This window comes from Pinus tabuliformis, chromosome 7 (assembly GCF_031772625.1).
Source record: "Pinus tabuliformis cultivar Carrire ecotype Pingquan chromosome 7, CPIR1, whole genome shotgun sequence".
NCBI classification, from domain to species: Eukaryota; Viridiplantae; Streptophyta; class Pinopsida; order Pinales; family Pinaceae; genus Pinus; species Pinus tabuliformis.
Window position 1 is genome coordinate 1,453,004,458 of NC_142293.1, and position 19,833 is coordinate 1,453,024,290.

The 19,833-nt window shown below is 32.6% G+C and overlaps 1 long non-coding RNA gene and 1 pseudogene across 1 annotated transcript; both read left to right on the forward strand.

Moving 5' to 3' along the window:
• LOC149253181 (uncharacterized) overlaps positions 1 to 7,347 on the forward strand; it is a 72,023-nt pseudogene extending 64,676 nt beyond the window's left edge.
• Positions 7,348 to 12,068: 4,721 nt separating this feature from the next.
• On the forward strand, positions 12,069 to 18,414 carry LOC149253182 (uncharacterized). Its single transcript, XR_016266141.1, has 3 exons — positions 12,069 to 12,302; positions 12,388 to 12,467; positions 17,695 to 18,414. It is a non-coding gene; the product is annotated as an uncharacterized LOC149253182 (long non-coding RNA).
• Positions 18,415 to 19,833: the final 1,419 nt, after the last annotated feature.

Consider the following 19,833-nt stretch of genomic DNA (forward strand, 5'->3'; position numbering starts at 1 on the left):
TGGCTTTGATATGGGTGACAATAAACAAAAATATTGAGGAGCAATAAGGGTAGAATTGAGGAGTTTGTAATACATACACAACAATTAGAACATACAAGAGTTGAAATACATATAGGGACAAAGAAATAGATTATTGGTAAGGTTTAACATTTTCGAGAGTCAATAAAGTTTTCAATTAAGATTTTTGAGTGTGGTTATTTTATCCAATAATTCAACTTCTCCCAAATTCTGATGCATAATGAGTTCGAAACACCTATATTGGATTATTGAAAGTTCGTTCTGTAAATAAATACCAATGTTCATTAATTTGGCCCTGTGTATTAATTTATTGCACAGAAAAATTTTGAAATTAAAAAATTTAACACAGTTTCAAAAAAAGTATTGTTTGATTTCTAGAAAAAATGAACCAATAAAAATACCAAGAAAAGATGCCAATGGTTACACTACATTACTAATTTATCATCATTAATATGGCAAACCATTCGAGTATTCTGCATGGGATATGGAAAACCATGCGAACAACAATATAAAAATATGAATTAAGAGACAACCTTAAATGTATGCACATAAAAGAATGTGATCTTAATACTTTGTTATTTAGTGTTTATTGTTTACTAACTCTCAAGGTATCGCACAAATAAGCAGGCATGACAACCTAAAAAAGGAAAGCCTTTCTTAATGGTTAGTTTGGGATAAAATTACTTGTGACCTGGGCATCCGACGTATTGGATAGACTAACACAAGCAATTTCCACTCACGCCTCTACGGATCTTTTATGTTGGTACTAAATTTTCGTTCACAATGAATTACACTCCTGCTCTCTGCTCAACAGGGCATGCTCCAACTACTGCTTGACATGGATGAGAGTCGAGGTGTCAGAGTAAGACGCGGGATCCAAAAGGGTAGATGGGTGAGTTAATTCAACAGTAACTTGGCTTAATTGAGCATTGTTCCCCCATCCCTCGAACAACTAGTCGTCGTCCCATCTACAACTAGCAAGTCACATCCGTCAGAAGTCTAGACACTGGAAAATTCACTGAAGTCGTTTGGGAATGTAAAAGCTTCATCCATGGCATACATCACCATGGCCATGCACTACGCCAATGATTGGATTAGTGCACGACCCTTAAGAATTGCTTTCATGTATGGCCTCTTGTTTGAGTTTTCTCATTTTCTGGTGGGTCGTATATCGCTAATGCTATTAAAACTTACGTGCATTTGTTCTTTTGAGTTTCTACAACAAGATGTGCTTAATTACATTGCAATCTGACATGATATCGGGGTCTGAGCTCGTTGTGTTTTAATTCTTACATGATCTTGGGGTCTCAGCTAGCTATGTTTTAATGAGATCTAGATTGGTGTATTTGCCCAACTTAACTATTTGATTTCTTTTTTAATTTGCAAATTATATTGCAATCTAACATGATCTTGGGGTCTGAGTTGGTTGTGTTTTGATTCTTACGTGATCTCGGGTCTCAGCTCATTGTGTTTTAATGAGATCTAGATTTGTCTATATGCCCAATTTGATTATTTTATTTTTACTTTTTTCATTTGAAAATATAATTTTCAATAAAAAATGTTTTTTGTATTGTTTATAATATAATTTTATAAAAAAATGTATTTTTAAATTATTTATAATATAGTTTTAATATATAATTTTTTTCACTCTTTAAAAACACTCAAATTATATTCAAGTACAATTCAAAATTATAATTTCAACAATTTTCTCATAAATTTAAACAAAATCCACAAAAAAAAAACCATCAAATAGTTAAACTAAGCTAATCAACATCATTTTCAAATTTGGAGAGCGCCCTCGCAGCCTCACAACAAGGCCAGATAGCTAGCGTTCCCTGCCTCTTAGTTTAATTAATTAACTTTGAAAGATATGAACTAGCTCTCAAATTTTAACAAGGGATACAATGTACCTACTCTCGCTTAATTTAAATATAATTAAAATTAGAGTCAAAAGCAATAAAAAAAAAATTCAACATTATATTAATAAAAATTATAATTAAAAGTAGTCTTTAAGTGCAACTTTATGGAGTTTTCGGCGGGTTTTTGGTCGGAATCCGGCAAAAAAAATTGTGTCCAAATCTTTATTTGTTTTGTTTAAACAGGTTTTTTTACTGGATATATCGTTTCAGGCCCTCAAAAACCCCTGGGGCACTTCTATTGTGAAGAATTCACCAGTAAAACTTATGATTTCAATGAATCCCAGATTCTAAACAAATTAGATCGGAAAATAAATCGGAAAACTTTTCAAAAAGTCTCACTTAAAAACTACTCACAATTTAAATAGCAAGAAAATTGACCACTGCATTATATAATGCGACATGCTTGCACTTTTACGCATTCTTAGTTTATATATATGCGTAGTCTAACTTATGGATGGAATATATTTTTCACTGAAATTTGACAAAATAATTTCAATAAAGAATGTGATTTTTGTTATTTAAAATGTTTTTTTGAATGCATAAATAGATTCAACACCCTGAAACCCCCTCGTGACACTCAAATTCTACATATTAAACAACTTAAACCTAAGTTTTTAAAAATCTCTGTTGGATTTTAGTTAAAATTAAATAGAAAAAATGTCCCAAAAGACAACTTCTTCTATAAATTAGATTGCATATGCATATATGCAGGTAGAGGATAGTTATTAATGTACACATTAATAACACTCTACTTACATTAATAACACTCTACTTTGAAATGAGATGATTATTAAAGATATTATCAACAACATGTAGTTACGTTCATATGTGGTATGGTAATCGTGTTTGTCCAATTAACTTATTAATGTGGCACAAGCTATGTGAAAAGTCGTTGTCAATGAGATCTATTGTTTGATTGATTTTATACACAACTTGATTATTGATAAAATTATATCAAACATTCATTATACATTTATATACAAAATTATATTTACGTCGATAGGTGCCTCTTCTTGAAAATGGTGAGCCCAACCTTCGTCTACCCTTTTTGTCCTATGATGACATATGTCCCGTGGTGTGTGAAAGACATTTATTCTCAGTTGTGAACCTTCCCCATGCTGGATGATCGTGGTCTCCACATATTTCTATGCCAATAGATTTCTAGTGTCTTCAACAATCCGTTGTCCCCTTTGGGGGTCGCCGCCTTTCTCATCCTTTGCTTCTGTCACAGCAGGGTAAAGAGAAAATAAAAAAATATTATAAACAACAGAAGAGCCCCCAAACTGATGCGGATGATGTTCCCTCCCTGCTTCCAGAAAAAAATATCTCCAAGTTTTTCTGTTGGCTAGGCTGAATCATCCATGACCTTGATGAATGCTACCTGGGTTTGATCCTAGATGATTCTCATAGACAAAATCTCTTCGTAACGCAAACAAGATCCAGAGGATTGCCAATAAAACTCAGCTATGCAATAGTAGTTGGACAAGCAGAGGCTCTTGCATTCATCCAAGCTTGCTTGAGGCAGACACAAATACCTGCTTGAAAAATAATCGATTCCTCGTAGCTGCACCAATACTGTAAGGGACACAGTAGTTGGGAAAGAAACATATACCATTGAAGAAATCGACGAAGAAAATCTTTTCTACTGTCAATCTCAATGACGTACGCAAATAAAGCTTTATGTTCGCATTGAGCTCCATTACTATATATCGGAAGCCTTTCGGAAATTGGAGAAAACCATGATAGAGAACCTATACAACACCCCCATACGGGGCCAGGGTTCGTTGGATCAGAGGGTCTTGGGTGCTTATCTTTCCATTGACTCGAATATAACCTACAATCAGGTTATGTTGATGACAAGGATTGCTTCAGGTTTTTCTCATGAATTTTTGTGTTCTATTTTTCTCTAATCAGGATTTGAACAACAATCTGCATAACAATCCATAGTTTCAGTGGTTGGACCCTTCTAGAATTAGAGTAAGCTTAATTGTATGATTATAACTAAAATTGTGAGGTTGAATAAACATTGCGATTAAGCAGTCGATCCAGTCATTTCCACGTGTCGATAGCCAGTCGCCTGGAGGTGGTCATGGTTGAGTCGTGCGTGCCAGTTGTACGTGCCCCATAGTACATGCCCACCAGTTGTTGATCCCCATGCCCAGTTGTATGTGTCGTGTTGATCATCGTTAAAATTGTAAAATCCAAATTAAATGTTCCATATCTATATATATATATATATATATATATATATATATATATATATATATATATTTTATTTTTATTTTTTTTCTAAGCAAGTTGATAAAAAAAATCTCTAATTATTAATTTTATATAATTTAAATATTGTACGAATTGTTCCAAAACGATGAATTTAAATAATTCAATTTAATTATATATTAAAATATTTAATTTAAATTTAAAATCCACAAAATTCCCCCCAAAAAAAATCATAACATCCAATTCCAGTGATTTAATAAACGCCTATCGTTATATTGCCTGAACATATTAAGCTCCAAAACACCATATGGTAAAAGTTGTGGCACGAGTGTATCAAGGCGATTCTCAAAACTCTGTCAAAGTAGCCCGCCATTTCGATTATATATCAAGAGATTCCCCTTGGAACTTAGCATCATGCGGTAAATGACTATAACGCATTTTTGTGGGTTCTTTCTCGTTATTCTCGCAACACCTCTAGTTGTTTCTATGAAGCTTTTCATTAGATAAATGTATTCCAGAGGCGAGCAATTGATCCCAACAGGAGTTGAAACTGACTCGAAGAATTTGAGCATGTTAATTTCATTGTCTGTAAAATTCACGACCATAGACGACTGCCTTGCTCAGTGTAGAGCTTCTCGCAGTTAGCCTTAGTGTAAAATCCAATCCAAAATCTAGTAACTAAGGCTTAACATTCTGCTTTTCTAAACTTTTCAAAATTGCAATTTAAAAAAATTGTAATTTTGGAAAAAATGAAATTATTGTTTTCTATGCAACAATGTATCAACCACCCTCTAATACCCTTTTCTGAACATTAAATTGTCTACGGATCCACTCTCCATAGGGACTCTATTACTTTTGTGAGGCATATGTCCATTTGTTCTATTTATTCATGTTACATAGATCTATAGAGTGACCCAATGGCCATTTTCCTTGACTCAATTGTGACTAAAGTTTTTTGGAGGATTTGAATACTGAACCCACAACAGTGGACCACTTTCATCCACCTAAGAGACCTCTAGTGGTTATAAAACCCTATTAGGCCAACACAAATTATAACAATCTTTCCTTCTCGTGCTTGATTTCTACGAAACTTACCAATTCAATGAAATTCTAGACTGAAATAATCTTACTGTAGCCCTTTTATTAGTAAGTCACTGATGTGACCTGCTAAGCCATCGAACTATTGTGAGTGTTTTATTTGAACCCTGAGCTTTGTCTGCCACTATGATAACATGGTTATTTTCCTTCCCACTGAACAAAAAATGTGAATATTTTGATAATCCAAGGATTTTAGGATTGACTAAGATTCTCATGGGATTTTAGGATGTTTAGCAAGCCAGGCTTTGTTGGTTGGAGCTCTGAGTTTTGCTAGCTCAAAGTAAAAAGATCATTTTTTTCTTTCTTTCTGGGATATAGGTGATTTTAGAAGTTATGGACAAATGATTCTTTTTGTTTTCGAAGTGCAACAAACCACTGAACACAAGGATCTTCTGTTTAGCTTTTGTTTAGCTAAGCTTTTAGAATAGAGTGCACTATTCCATTGAAATCACCCAGAACTTGCACCCGATCTCAATGGTTATTCCTTTTTCTAAGGGAATTGAACCTTGGTGGGTGGCATCCAATCCCACCGCCTTGATCGTCAAACTCCAACCCCATTGAGAGCAATAGAATTTTGAAAATAATATGATGTTTTTTTAGATTCCATTGTCATCGAGAGTTCATGTGCATTCATCAAATTTGCACCCAGTTTACCAACTGCCATTGATATGATAATTGTTCATAAAATGCTCAATGGGAAAAAAGGGTTAGCACCAGTATACAATTTTGATAAATGTTGAGTGGTTATAGTTTGAAAACATTGATTTGTTTGTCTCTGTATTTTTCTGAACTTATATTCTTCTCAACATTCATCAAATATATTTAATGTCTAGTTTGAATTGAACTTCAGGTTCAATATAAGCGGCTTCTTGAAGAGGATCTACAACAGACATGTGGTGTTTGTGGGTGATTCCACTGGGAGGAACCAATGGGCGTCTCTGATTTGCATGCTTGTAGAAGCAATTCCGAACAAGAAACAAATTTATGAAGTCAATGGAAATCCCATAAAAAACACAATGGATTTCTATCCTTCAGATTTGTAGATTACAATTGTACAATAGAGTATTACAGGGCACCATTTCTAGTTTTCCAGGGTTGCCCACCTAGAGGAGTTCCTCATGAGGTCTAAACCACGCTGATAGTCGACACCCTAGATTATACTTCACATCTCTGGTCTAATGGGGATGTGTCCATCTTCAACATAGGACACTGGTGGAACTATGGAAATACAATTAAAGGGTATGTATGGTTTTTGATATTTCATTTTTGAGGATAAAAGAACCATGCCAGTTTAAGGAATGTAATTTTTTGACAGAAGTTTTTTGTAGGGGTTGTTATTTCCAAGAGGGAAATACAGTGGACATGAAGATGGATGTCGAAACCACACTCCAGAGAGTAATGAAGACATAGGTTGAATGGTTTCTCCAACATGTCAAATCTGAAAAAACCCATCTGTTTTCTGTAGCTACGCTCCTATTCACTACAAATAATTTTGGCCTCACTGGTCCATGGCAAATGCTTTCAATTCATAGGATGAAACATCTATGTACTAGATGCGAAAAAATAAAATAGAACCATTCTTCTATGTGATTTTGATTTTGAATTGGTCACAAGCTCATGACTCAAATATTACAACATGCTTTCCTCTTAAATGGTAGGATTTGAAGATTTTTAAGGGTATACTTGTATTTAAAAGCTTAATCTCATATATGTGTCTTTCAACATCTTAAAATGCATAAGACCGTCCTAGAAAACTAGAGGGAAGTGTCATAAGGAAGCTTGGATAGAGTTTATTTCTACTTGGTTTCAATGGGAGCCAGTAAGTAACCAAATCATGTCTAAAGCAATTAGACAACTCAATGGCAATAAGAATGCGCAATCATTAAACATAACATATTTGATCGAATTCAGAAAGGATGGTCATTCCTCATTGTACTTTTTGGGGAATGGGCATGGACTAGATCCACTCCACAAGAAAGATTGTAGCCACTGGTGTCTGCCTGGTGTCTCGGATACATGAAATCATCTTCTTTATGTCTACCTGCTTGCCAGTGGATATGAAATAGATATGAGCACATTAATGAACAAGGGATAACATTATTGAGTAACCTACATTTCTGGATGGTGTAAAATTTGTTTCCCCAGTACCACACCCCACAAAATGGGAGGTGGATTGTTAAATTAATTTCATAAACAACAAAAATATTTGCTGATAAGAGTTCCTTTTAATTAACACATGCCCTGTGATCCAGGGGGCATTCTTTCAGAGAACAAAATAATAATTTGCAGTAGTAGTAGAATGGAAAAACATGACCTATCTGTAAGTGGAAAATCATGACCCTTCACGCAATATATGCTTTAAAGTTGGGCCATATCCTCAGAGATCATGGCTCCTATATAATTAACATAAAGTAGCATGGCCAGACCATTTACATGTGAAGCAAAAGTCACATTCTTTTTTGGTTTTCTTCCACCATTGGGGTTTTCTTGTTACAACTTGTATTTCATTACTCAGGGTCGTGTAAACATGTGAATTGTACAAATTACACGAGAATTAAATTTAAATATGATTGAAATGCCCTCTTACGCCTCTGGGTAAAGGAATATCCACTTTGTTGATGGTTGTAACATTAACAAATTTAAATAATAATAAAAATGAACTTAAGGTTGGAAAATTTGAAAAAGGATGAATTGAAGATTGTGATATTTTGGGTTATTACATAGTTATTCCTGTGTTTTCACATTGGAAAAAAAGAAGGTATGCCCTTAGTCTAGGTTCGATCTAGCTCAAGAAAAAATAAATTAAGGTAGTGAGCTGACTACTTAGTGTGTGGCCTTTCATAAGGTGAGTTGGGTCATTATGGCTTCCCCATCCTCGAACAAGCTCCTGATCTAATCGGAGGTGAGACCAGTCTCGGGGATTAGGCATGTTGTTGAAGGCTTTCTGGGTAAGATAATGATCCTTCTATTGAAGGTCCTGAAGCCAAGGAAGAACATGGTAAGAAGCCATCGGTCTTTAGTAGGTCTTCTTTTAAAGAACAATCTTGACTTGTGCAGGTTGAGGGCATATTTTGCATGTACGTTATCAGAAGCTATTACATGAATGACTGTTGTGTAGGCTGCAATGGATCATCAAGGACTAGATGTGGCTCAAGGCTTGCAATATTGTGACACAACTGATCCAAATCCAAATTCTTACCCTGTTTCTGAGAAGAATGTGGAACTGAAGCCAAGTCCTAATTCAGAGTCCATGGATGGAGACATGAGGGAGTTATTCGAGTCTAAAGAAAGTGGCCATCTGGAGAATCAGAGCTTAGAAGATATTTCTTTATCATTTATGTTACAAGGTTGGATTGTGCACTTATGGTTATGTTGGTTCGTTCTTGAACTTATGTTTGCTTTCAACCTGGTAGAGGAGCTAGGTCTAGGTATTATGCTTTTAGTACATCAAGGTAGGGTTCATGTTTTTCCATTTGGCCATCTCTCCCTCCATATTTTTTTCACTATTTTGCTGAGGGTGCAAAACAAAAAAATCCTTCCATAGTGGCATGTGCCTATCACAACATGCAAATGGTAACACTGTTGGAAGCCTCCCATTAAGCTCTATAGTTTAAGTGTAATTCAACCCAAACCCTGTCAAAATTGAAATTCAATTGTAATAATCTCCAATTGTAATTCAAGTGTAATAATCTCCAACTGTAGAATAATACTCAGTGTGTGTTTTCAGGAAGTATGAATATAAACTGAAAACATAGTTATCACCAGTAAACACAAAAATTCAAGTGTAATTCAACCCAAGCCCTTTCAAAGATGGAATTCAAGTGCACTAAACTCCAACTATAGAGTACTCAGTGTGTATTTCCAGGGAGTGAATTTAAATTGAACTTACATTTTTTAACAGTAAACACAAATCAATTAGTGGATTAGTAGAGAATTCCTCTCGTTTTTAGTACTCTCAGTGTGAAGATAAGAACATTACACTCTGGATTAAATCAATAACTAATTGGATCATTATTATTAGTATTCTAAACTTATGTTTAACTATTTGAATTAAGATGATTAATCTATTTTATTTTAGTTTTATATTTTAAATATTTGTAAAAAGTTATTTATAGTTAAATTAAAATTAGAAAAAATAGATTATGAAATATTCAAAATTGCAAAACACTGATCGATACGTGAACAATTGATTGTTTAATGTATTTATTAAATGTATAAAATGTCAAATATACTGTATAAAATTATAATTATAATAATTTATTATGATTCTAAACCATTTTATGTTCATAAATATATATTTTATTATATAAATAAGTAATTGATGGAATTAAATCGAACATTAATTATACATTTGAAGGTTTGGAATCTTCCTACTCCAAAGAAAATACATCGAAAGGAAATCGCATTCAAAAATATCATGGCTGTGGCTGTCTTCTAGAGTAGAGTTGGATTAATAGAATTGAACAAATAAGTAATATTAAATTAGAACGTGAAATTATAGGTGTCATCCTTCCACGTGGCATCCGTGCTTGGAAGGTTTCTTATATTTAAAATTGTAAGGAATAAATGAAGTTGATCACATACGTAACCACATGGGTGGCACTTCAAACGGTTTCCGTGATCATTGCCGAGTTAAATGCTTGGGTACAAAGCTTCCTAATGGTTGTTTATGGTAATTATAATGGTCAAACCTTATAAAATAGAAAGTCTGAACGATTTTGTAAAATCACATGTTAAAATTGTTAGGGCATAAATGATGATTTTTATAAACTTAGAAGAATATATAATAAGTTAGTTTTAATTTATAATTGATTTGTTTAAATTTTTTTTTTTTCAGAGAGAAAAAGCTGTATGATTTATATTAAGGATATATAAATATCAAAGATACATATGCGTTCGGAATTACATCCAAAAAGGCAGTAACATTGTTGTAGGAAAAAAGATCGACCGATTCCCCCAAGATAGGATCTGAAAGATGAACAGACCAAAAAGATGCGAATAATAACAGCAGCTAAAAATAACGGTTGTATGGAGGCTCATTGATCAAAGCCCATAGATTTTACATATTGGAGTGAAAAGCAAGAGTTGTGCTTTGAAGAGAGCCCGCCATATTTATTTATTATAAATATGGATTAATTTGTTATTGTTATAAAAAATATATATTATTTAAAAAATATTATTAGTGTGTAAATAAATAAATTTTTATTTGTGATATTAATTTGGGTTATTTTAAGTGATTGGAGAGAAACAAATGAGATTCTTCCCATTCAAATTCAATTTTATCAAGTGATATAATAAATATTAACAATATACTTATATTACTTATATAAAATAAGTATTATTATATCTGTGAAAGAAAAAACAACAACAACAAATAAATTTTCATTGTGATAAACTCAACAAAAAATTGAGATAGTAAAAATTTAAATAATATTTAGGTAATGCTAATATCTTAATCTTAAATAAGATCATCTGTTTTTTTAATAAGTGTTTAACAACAACTTGATTCCAAATATCAAATCACAATTTAAACTCACACCCAATCCAAAAAAAATAATTTAAGTATTATTAATTTTTAATTTTATTAATTATAAATTGTATTATCATCCACATAAAACAATCTAAGCATGAACAAAGGGTCCCATGGTAGACCTGTGCACATGCACACCCCATTTTCAAAATCTAGATAAAAGGCGTGCAACACCCTTCATGTGTGTATATATACATTTCCAAAATAGTGCATGCCAATAATTCTAATACCATTTAACTAAATATTAAGCAAATAAAATATAACTAATTATTTAATAAAAAATACAACAATAGATTAAAAAATAACAATGACTATCAATATTTGTGAAATTATAGTTATATTAATATACTAAAACAATATATATTGTATATTAAATTTAACCAAATATAAAATCCAATATACCACATCCAAGAAATTAATGGAACTAAAACTACACACAAATATAAATATTAGTTGCCATCTTTGACACTATACATCAATACCAAAAACCCTGACCCTAAATTCGCTTTGAAGATCATGCTGTTGAGCTCGACCTCGTGGCCCTGGAACTAAAACTACACACAAATATAAATATTAGTTGCCATCTTTGACACTATACATCAATACCAAGAACCCTCACCCTAAATTCGCTTTGAAGATCATGCTGTTGAGCTCGACCTCGTGGCCCCTATAGTCAAGAGTGCATTTCACATTAGTGAGGGTTTTCGCGGAGCGGGGGACACAAAAAAAACAAAATGACACATATCCCAGACACAAATGGCCGAGAAACCTCCAGCAATTCGGAATAACTTGCATTGGACGGTTTCTCGGCCAATTCGGAATAAGTTGAATTGGACCGACCCAAGGACAACCTCCATACACGAAATCGATGTCAGCGGGTCCATCTGACCTGGACACGCATCAGATCATCCCAGCAATTTTACACAACAGTCCATAGCCCAGGGCCGTGTCTTATCATGGGTGGTATACAGTGTGTTAGCTTGAAAAACAATTTAAATTTAATGCACTGTTTTTCATCCCCCATTACCATTGAATGTTGTATAATGCTGTATATCATCCCCATTAAGTCCGCAGTCGGTGGCGGCTCTAAAATATTTAATGCTGGCACTGTACTGAGTTTTATAACATGATTTGATGTGACTGTACACTGTATTGTATTGACAATTGGTGAAGTACCTTATTGTATTTGATGTGACTGTACACTGTTGGATTGACAGATTTCAAGTTTTCATAGTGTTAGGTTTGTGACTGATAAGACTGAAGGACATCACCTGTGCGACGCGGCAGTGGCGTGTAAGGCACGCCTGTAAGTTTTCAGAGTGTTAAGTGTGTGACTGTTAAGACCGGTGACAGCCACCATCTATATCTTTCTTTCTAACACAATCTTTTCATTTCACTCGTATTTTATCATCTGAATCGGTATCAACATCACCAGCGTTTCAAAATAAACCTTTTTCATAGTTCCATTTCTGAAATCCATGGCGCCATGGCTGTTTGTACATGGGACTTCTGGAGTTCAGGTAAAGACACCTCGACAGTTTCTCATAGAACAATTAACTGCTTTGTTCGCCTTTTAAGTAATAAATATTAGTTATCGCTGTACAGTTAGTGGAGTCGAAAATATTGGAGACGGTACATGACAGAGCTGTATGGAATGGGTAGAATTGAAAAGAAAAAAAACCAAGGTATGTGTTTATCTACCCATGTTTACATTTCTCTCCTTGTATTAAGAAAATAAGTCACTTAATGGCGGGTAAAATGGGAAAAAAACACATGGTGTATAGTATTAGTATATACTGCTTACATTTACATGTAAATATTTTGTAAGAAGACAATGAATGGTGGTCTTACATTTACTTGTTGCTGAGGTTGAAGTTTGAAAAATAGTGGTGTGTGGCTGAACCTTTTGTGGAACAGACAACGTCTTGTGAAACCTATGAATAACCATTATTTCTGCAAACTATGTAATGATAGAGTATATAAGTCACCCATTATGTGAGCAGTTGCCTTGCCTCAAGGAAAAGGAGGCCGCGAGTGGTAGTAGCCATATTCACCATTCGTTGGAAAGATCCAGTGTTCTCAGCATTTTTTGTTGTTCCGGCCCAGACCTAGTTTATGTTACTGAGAGTAAAGGCAAAGTTAGTTTTTCATTTTATGTGCATAGTTTTAGTGGGTCACTCGCTTAGGTTAACAGCTCTTGGTCAAATGTTTGTTATAAAATGAAAGTTACAATTTGCATAAATGTGAGTGAGTGAATGGCGGTCAAACACCTAGCAACATCAGTCAGCTTTGGCCATCGTAGGGCCTTCGCAATACCGTATAGGTATACTTAGCTCACAGGATTCATTGTAATGGAGCATAACGCATCGGCCAATTCTAAGGAAATTGTCACAGTGCATTTCCAAAAAACCGGGTGAACAACAAACCGGGCAACTGCGTTTTCGAACTCCAAAAATTAGGGTGAACTCTATATGTTGGTTACATATAAAAAAAAATTGAATTGCCTCTTTCGTTTTTAGATCAACTAAATCAGATGGGATTTGTCTTGTCCACGACCAAGCAGTTGAAATAGAGGTCCAAATTATAAGAATTGGTAGCTTCCTAGTTCTGTAGAAAGAAGCGCTGAAATTTTGTTATTTGAGTGGTGGAGATCTAAAATTCTGTTATATTGTTAAGGATAATGTCAATGAACAAGCTGTTGATGATCGTTTTACTCTAATACTCAATCTTTTAAATTTATTTGGTGAACCAAGCTACGAGGCAGCGGGGACCATGAATTGATTTTAACCTTCCGTCCATTACAATTTTCACCACCTTGCAATCCATAGTTTTGTAGGCAATATATCCATCGCACAAAGTAGCATTCAACGTTTGAATCACATTTGCATATGAATAAACCGAAGTAAGTATCCCTTTTGTTAACGGAATCAGTTAATTTAAAAACAATGGAAAAAAGCACTGTAACAATATATATTTTTTTTCAATCTTAACGTCGGCGAGCTCCCTTATTGGATTGATTCTAGGCCAAGGACCAATTCAGTTTGGTAAGGTTTTTCGTTTCTGGTCCACCATTTTTTCAAACATGTTAGTGTTTTATTGGGTGGTCGGTAACTTCGGTGGGTTGTCTTAGTAGTTACCAAATTTGATTCGGAGACGGAAAAAGTCGACCCTATAAAATCTAATACAAAAAAATCTAGATATTATATCTCTTAGAAATACTTGAATATTATAATACTTTATATATATATATCAACCATCATTATATTCCAAACTGTCATGAAAATTCATTAAATTTTTCCCAAATAAAGATATGGATTTGCAATTAAGGTTTGTGATTTTATAATTTTTTTCTGAAATTTGTCATTTTATTATAATTCAGTTTGGTAAGGTTTTTCGTTTCTGAAACATTGTACATATACTACGTTATACATATACATCAATAGAATTTCCTCTGAAAAAAAAAGGTTTTTCGTTTCTGGTCCACCATTTTTTCAAACATGTTATTGTGTTTTATTGGGTGGTCGGTAACTTCTGTGGGTTGTCTTAGTAGTTACCAAATTTGATTCGGAGACGGAAATAGTCGACCCTATAAAATCTAATACAAAAAAATTAGATATTATATCTCTTAGAAATACTTGAATATTATATCTCTTAGAAATACTTTATATATATATATCAACCATCATTATATTCCAAACTGTCATGAAAATTCATTAAATTTTTCCCAAATAAAGATATGGATTTGCAATTAAGGTGTGTGATTTTATAATTTTTTTCTGAAATTTGTCATTTTATTATATTTTTCCAATATAGAAGTTACAATTCTTTATTTTTATGCAAGAGTTATTAGTTTTCAACCAATTTGCTATTTTATAATTTTTGGTAATTTAGAGTTAATTTTTTTATTTATTTAGCAATTTGCCTTTGCCATTTTATAAATCTTCTTTGTTTTTCATACCAGAATTACTAATTTACTAATTAATCAAATTAATCTTCCTATAAAAAAAATTAGAGTCTTCCATTGACTTTGTCTTTAGCCATATTACTTTTATTTTCCATGAAAGCTACACAGTTCCAAACTAATATTGCCTTTCCCTACATTATTTTCACCATTTTCACCCGTTACAATCTTCCATTAACTTTGTCTCTAGCGGTATTATTTTTATTTTCGATGAAAGCTCCACAGTTCCAAACTAGTTTTACGTTTCCCTACATTATTTTCGCCATTTTCACCGAGGCAAGTTGGGCAAGTACAAACTCGTATTCTCAAACAAAACAAAAAAGAGCAAGCATTGTTGCATTATTTATCACAAGTCCCAGGCCTTTGTGAAATAATAATTACATATTTCATACTACATAAAATTATTCATTAATTACCTTTGTCAAATTAATTAAGTATTGTATGTCATGTTTTCATGTGAACAAAATTATTCATTAATTACCTTTGTCAAATTAATTAAGTATTGCATGTCATGTTTTCATGTGAACAATTAATATGTTGGATCTTTGCCTTTTCTCTTTTCCGCGTTCAAACTGGCAGAGGCACAAATTGCAGTGGACTCTGGAACTGTGAATGTCGGAAGTGACAACCCACTCCAACAAGCCAATTGGAATCTATGGGCGATTCGACATTATCGAATACGAATTATTATTTGTACCAACACTAATCAACGAATATATATATATATATTTATTTATTTTATTTTATTTTTATTTTTATTTTTATTTTTATTTTGGCCAAAATCTTTGTACCAACACTAATCAACGAATATATATATATATATATATATATATATTTTATTTTATTTTTATTTTTATTTTGGCCAAAATCAAAGAGTGGATGATTTTTTTATATATATTTATTTTATTTTATTTTTATTTTTATTTTGGCCAAAATCAAAGAATTGATATTTTTTTTTAGAGTACGGCCAAACTTGGTAACTATGGTGGTTTTTGTCCTCTTGGATTATTAGCGGCTTTTCCTGGTACATAAAAGAAAATGAGGGTATAGGTTTTATGGGTGTAATAAAAGATTTCGAGGCTTTTGAAATTTACATTTTTAGTGGTATTAGAATGTTTATTCATAAGGAGTAATAAAAAAGGAAAATATATATTTTGTATGGTAAAAATGTAGAGTGCTCTCCATTGTTAGTGCATAGGTAAGTGAGTTCATAGGGCCATATGGTGGGTAATGAATGAATAAGCTATATAAAACATGTAATATTATTTGGCATTTTTTTTTAAATTTAAATTTTATAAATTTTATGTAGTGTTTTTTTTTTTTTTTTTTTTGTTAATTATTATTTTCTTTGTCATTTTATTATTAAAAATCTACTATTTTCATTAGTCCATTGCATTGATTTGTTTGGAAGTTATGACACAAGAATGACAATAATTGACTATGGACAAGGGGTTCAACAAATCACAAATGACCAACAACATCGTTGAGATTCTCCCCTCTTCACTGACAACCTTGGCATTGATGTGTCATTCTCTTTAAAATATTGAGTTTGTAATATTATCTTGATTGAAATGGTTCTTAAATTGAGGATACCTAAACCTATTGCTCTTTTAATAAAATAGATAAATAATGATGGTATTGTGTTAGTCTGCTCTCCATTGTTAGTGCATAGGTAAGTGAGTTCATAGGGCCATATGGTGGGTAATGAATGAATAAGCTATATAAAACATGTAATATTATTTGACATTTTTTTATTAAATTTAAATTTTATAAATTTTATGTAGTGTTTTTTTTTTTTTTTTTTTTTTCAGTGCGGTTATTTATTTGTTTTGTTCTTTTTGTTAATTATTATTTTCTTTGTCATTTTATTATTAAAAATCTACTATTTTCATTAGTCCATTGCATTGATTTGTTTGGAAGTTATGACACAAGAATGACAATAATTGACTATGGACAAGGGGTTCAACAAATCACAAATGACCAACAACATCGTTGAGATTCTCCCCTCTTCACTGACAACCTTGGCATTGATGTGTCATTCTCTTTAAAATATTGAGTTTGTAATACTATCTTGATTGAAATGGTTTTTAAATTGAGGATACCTAAACCTATTGCTCTTTTAATAAAATAGATAAATAATGATGGTATTGTGTTAGTCTTTTATTTATTTTTACTCTTCCCTCAAATAGAGGTTAACTAATATGGTTATAGTTTGATGGATTATAAATAAGGTTCTCATTGGGACTTTCTTACTCAAAGAGTCATAAGAGATAAATCCCTCTTAAGGGGGACTTGACTAGATTTGTTTGTTGTTCCCTCTCAATTATGCACTTGACCAAAACTCCTATTGGTTCTGCCTTCTTTGACCTTTGTCATTTCACTAAAAGACTTTTTTACCTCAAAAAACTAGTTGATGGGCTTGATTTCGTTCTTCCCATTCATTGTATAGAGCACTTGAATGTTGGTTGGATGGTCGAGAAGCGAATATATGTTGGTTGAGTTGGGGGTAATGTCATTCATTCACTCAACAATCACCAAAGCAAAGAAAGAGAAAGAAAGATCAACCCCAATGCTTTATCCTTTATCATCCCTTAGATTGAGTGACATTGTTAATAAAAAATTGTCTCAAAAATTGTCTCTTAACTTATCATATAAAGAGGAAATTTAACCTTTCTACTCGTGAATAAGATATTATTTTTTATTTCCCATGTTTGAGCTCTATTCAATAACTTGGGTGATATCATCACACAATATTATAGCTAATATTTCTAAATGGATGTCCACCTGCTTTTCCATTGGAAAGAAGAGATTAGATTGGCATGTTGAGAAAGCCTTTATCACAAATGATGCTATTGTTGAAACTGAAGGGTTAAGGTGATATGTTTACTCTATTTACAAAAGACAACAAAAATATTGTTAATATATACTCTCTAAAAAGTATCTTCTTCTAGGTTTTCGTTGTGCATGGTTTCAATCAAGTGTACATGTTGCATGTTCGTTGTGCATGGTTGGAGAATGTTGGAAATAAAGTCCAAGCACGAGAAAACCAAATTTTCATTTTTTGTGCTTTAGGAGATATCATGCACACAAGTCAAGATGATGAATTTGTAATAAAGGCAGTTGAAAAGTTCTTTTAAGAAGTGAGCATAAAGAGTTTTTGGAATATTTTAAAACCATTTGGTTAGAAAACAACAAAATATGTAAGTGTTTTGTAGGTGGCTTTAATGGCTCGTTTTTGCATGTCATGTTAATTAATGTGTAATTAATATATTTCTTTCTACATATATGTGGGCCAAAACGTACATAAATTTTCTACACCAATCAAGACACAAACAACGTAATTGAATCTTATCATTGGTATATTAAGGATATGTACATAAGTGAGAAGAACATTGCATGTCATAGAGAAGTTGATTGGTTAATTTATGTGTTATTGACAAATGTTGTATTATATTGCAATCATATGCAATGTTTATAAGAAGTAGGTTTTGTACGATCTAGGAAAAAAATAGAGGAACAATCAAATGAAGATTGTGTGCTTAATGAAAAGAGTAACAATGATTATTGAGTTTGTAGCTAAAATAAAGATGCCCATGATATTTGGTATAATGTAATTTTTGCAGCCATTTTAATTTGGAAATGCATTTGGGACTAAACGAGTGGCGATGGTGATTTATAGACCCATTTTTTTAGATTAATCATGATGCCATTTTGTCATTATGTCATTTATGTGCATGAACTTTCATTATCTATTTGGGAGTGAACTTCCATTTTGTAAAAGAGAAAAATGTATAGCTTAATCAATTTTGAATACAAATACATGATTTTGGATGTTGTATATATGACAATGTCTTCATTGAATTATTCTGTCGATGTTGCATTACTTTTTCACAAATGTATGTGATAATGGATTTAATATTTTTATTTACAAATTATCAAATTTGCAAATTAAATTACCTATTTGTTTATATTTCACTTTATGTTTCTTGCGTAAATGAACATATCATTACCATTCCAAAGCAGTGTTGACAATATTGACGAGATATTGTCGATATTCACAAATATCGTGATATTTTTGGGGAGACTAGATATTGCTGAGGAAATATCGCGATATTTTTTAAATCTTGGCGATTTTTTAGGAAAATATTGCTCTACGATTCAAAATATCGTCGGGGCACAACAAAAATTGTTGTCACGGCGAGAAAAGGTCGCTTTTGTTTTTTCATTCATTTTCATTTCTGATTGCTAGAGAAGGGGAGAGCTATGTGTTGGCTGGCAAGGAGGATTTGAGCGTTGAATAGCCATTATAGCCAGCAACAATGAATATTTTGTTGATCTAAGATTGAAGAACAGCCAGCAAGGAGGATTTGAGCGTTGAATAGCCATTATAGCCAGCAACAATGAAGATTTTGTTGATCTAAGATTGAAGAACAGTGAGACAATTTCATTTCTTCCATTAACATGGATGTTCAAATAACCCCTATGTTAATGAATTCTTTGATAGTTTTAGGATTATTCTTGTTTTCCTATTTCCCTACAAACATTTTGCTTGTTTTTTTATTTTTTCCCATTTGCTATGCTTTTCAAGCCCATGAGCAAATGCAAGGGTTTTCTCCATATTTGGACAACAAATTCCTTTTTTTTTTACTTTCAAATGCACCCTCTTATTGTGATTTATGGTTTTTCATTGAATTCACATTGCAAATAATTGCAAATAATGTAGAGAAAAATTTATTTTGTAAAATGAGGTGGTTATTACTTATTAATTCCAATTTTTTTTTGGTGCCCTAGGTTTGAGTTAGCTCACTACAAAATTCAAATATGACAAAAGCTTTGGACCCATTTTGGAAGTATGGGGATTCTGATGGTGGGACAAATCGAGCATATCTTACATGCAAATTGTGTGGGATCATGTTGACAGGAGGGGTTACACGATTGAAATACCATATGGCTAGACTCAATGGACATGATGTTTGGATTTGTACGGTTTCTAGTCCGGAGCTTATACAAAAAGTTTGAGGCAATTGATGAAAAAGACGGAAAGAAGGAAAAGACAGAAAGAAACAAGGTTGAACGTGTAGGTAGATCTT